Below are 3,284 nucleotides of genomic sequence, written 5' to 3' on the forward strand. Positions count from 1 at the left end.
CTTTTTCCATAGTGGATGCTTGTGGGACTGCATCCACTATGGAAAGCTGTATGGAGATTCCTCAGAAAATTTGAAATGGAACCACAATTTGACCCAGCTATCCCACTCTTAAGTTTATACTAAAAGGACTTAAACATCAATGTTTATAGCAGCTCATGTCACAGTAGGTAAATTATGGAATCAACCTAGGTGTCCCTCAATAGATGATGGATAAAGAAAATGTGGTTTATGTATTAAATGGGATATTAGACAGCTTTAAAGAAGAATGAAATTATGGCATTTGCTATTAAATGAATGGAGCTGGAGAATATCATGCTAAGCAAAACAGGCCAATCCCCCAAAATCAAAGGCAGAATGTTTCCTGTAATATTTGGATGCTAATTCAAAATCGAGGTGGCGGGTACTAGAAAAGAATAAAGTTACCTTAGATTTGGTAGAGGGGAGTGAAGGGAGGGGAGGGGAAGGGATGTGGGGATAAAAAGGATAGTAGAATGAAACAGACATTATTACTATGTATATATATATGACTGCACGACCAATGTGATTTAACAACATGTACACACTGAAAAATGAAAAACTATACCCCATCAATATATGATATCCCAAAGTGCATAAATAAATTCTACTGTCATATATAACTAACTAACAAATAAAAAATTTAAAAAATATCACTGAATCTTATCTGGTCACAAACCTTAGAAGACATCAGGTAACAAGTATGTGCTTATCATCACTAAGACACCTTATTCATCTTCCCAGCCAGGCAGGCAGCTGAACTTCTTAGATAGTTGCTGAAATTAGATGACAGACCTCAGCAGATCAGAGAGGCAGCTTGATACCCATAGTCCAGCAAACCCCAGATTTCATGGCACACAAATAGAAAATAAATTCTGGGGTACATAAAATGATGCCATTTTGGTTAGGTGACACTTTTATGTTCCTTAGAAAATGGAATGAAAACTTTCCTTGCAATAGAAAATAGAAGTATCATTTTTTTCTTTTCATTTTTTAAGAAAGTAGTTGAACACTAGTAGTCTTTCCTAAATCATGGAAAATGGACCATGGCTCTGGAAGAGTAGAGGAGAAAATTGAGTCCCTTTGTGTCATTGCTACTACTTCTGTGCATACCATGGTCAGCCTTTAGAAACCAAGGGGGTACACTTATGCTCTACAGGAGAAATCAGCAGTTTTCAAAGATTCTGAATGGTCTTGTATGGAGGCAAATGCAGTTAGTTCAGAGGTTTCAGGGAGAAACTTGTTATCTTCAGTGGTTGCTGTCATTTGGCTATAACAGGTCATAAAACCTTACAAAAATATTATATTGGCTGAACGCACACAGACAGGTTTACTCCCCAAACTCAAAGCTCAGAGAAAGAATAAACTCCAGGTATAGTCAATGTGAGTCTAGAAATTATCCCGTCTGCTCCTGGCTCTTCTCTCCTCTTTGTTTTGACATCATTTGCAGCTGGGAGCAGACAGCCCAGCACAGCAGCACAATATCCAGATTAGGATGAGGAGTCAACTCTGTTAAAATAATCTTCTTAGAAAAGAGAGATACTTACACAGAATCCCCCTGCAGTAACCTTCTCATATGGCATTGGCTAGGACTGGACCACAGCTCCTTTTTCCACAGTGACCACACACTAATTTCAGTGAAATTAATAGGAATGACTACTGCCCCTGACCAGCATGGACAGCTGAACTAAGATCATTCATGTGAATTTTCAGGGACACAAAATAAAACACAGGCACAATTTACCTTTACACAAGCTTCAGGACAGCTTTTCTGGCTATCAGCCTCAGGCTCCCCAAAAAGGAGAGCAAGAGAAAGTCGCAAGAGGCTGAGAAAAGAGAGGGAACACATTCAGAAGTGAGCTTTTATTGGAGGGACTCTTGTTTTTAGAAAGCTGTATCCAAAAAGGTCAAAAGGGGCAGGAATACAAGGGAACAGATGAGTGTAACTCAACCCTAGGGGTATGCCCCACAAAGAGAACCTTCTTATTATCTGAGCAGGGGAAAAGACAGAATCATGAGTCATGACACTACTGTGCCAGACTACAGTGACCGGGCCGATCCCCATGGTGCATCAGGGCTAGAAGGTGTGGTTACTCAGTGTGGCTCCCCACATATTCCCCCTTCTTTTTTTGAAAAAGCAGGTGATGAATCACTATCTTGAGTAACCGAATTCTTGTTCAGAAGGCACGACATCCTATAATCACAATACAAGACAGAATTAGTAGCAATGAGAACAATACAAGGATATACCATGCAGAATGTTCAAGAATCTTACAGGGGTTAAAGCCATTTAACTCTTAAAGTATTTGATCAGCTAAAGAAGTAGAATCTAAAAAATCAACCTTACTTTTTTTTGTATATCTTGGATATGATGATGTAACTCCAAAAGATCCAAGCTGTTATCATTATTCTGACAAATACCTAACAAATGGTTTTTAACCTTCTCTCAATCCCATTGGGAAGCATTGTATTTGGCAGCAGTAACACATACACATTTATAATCAGTATGACACTTAATTCTTTCTTTGAATTTCAAAGCTGAAAGTTCATTACCAATATTTATGACAGTAGCTTCTAAGGCATTTAGCTTAGTCTCAATCCTTTCATCAATATTTATTTGATTATGAAGAGCAGTGGAAGTGTTCTTAGCAAAATTATTAGGAAAATCTGCCTGTTGAATATTTTGAGATATGGTCCAGAAGCTGTGACTGTGGAAGCAATAAATGAAACTAAGTTAACTACTCCCAATACTAAGAGTCCAAGAGCATGATAGGTCTCACTAGCTGGGCATGTACTTGTTATGAGGATTGAAAACCAGCATCAGCATACCAAGGATCTGAAATACTAGCTGGCAATAAGAAAAAGAGGGCTGATGAAGTACTACTGTTGCTTTCCCTCTATGATATCTGGTGATACAATTAGCAAAATTACATTTATTACATGCTACAAGATATCTGTCATCTTATAACATTTACATTTCTGGTAATTAAAATGTAAGGAGATTAAACACAGACCTGTAGGCCATAATAGGAAGCCTCCTTACAATTTTTGCCTACAAAGTCTAGTAAAGGCTTGTCAATAAAATGTAAGAATTCTGAGGCATCAATTAAGCAACAGACATCTTTCTGAATGCCATCTTCACTGAGGGTCAAGATGTTACTAACAAATCCTGCAGGGGTCATGGCAGCACCCTTGAGTACTTGTTTTTTGTCAGTTCTTGGAGACCAGTCCAAAAATGTACCCACTATTTCTAGATACTTTATGCTGTA

The sequence above is a fragment of the Marmota flaviventris genome, chromosome 12 (genome assembly GCF_047511675.1).
Source record: "Marmota flaviventris isolate mMarFla1 chromosome 12, mMarFla1.hap1, whole genome shotgun sequence".
In the NCBI taxonomy this organism is placed as follows: Eukaryota; Metazoa; Chordata; class Mammalia; order Rodentia; family Sciuridae; genus Marmota; species Marmota flaviventris.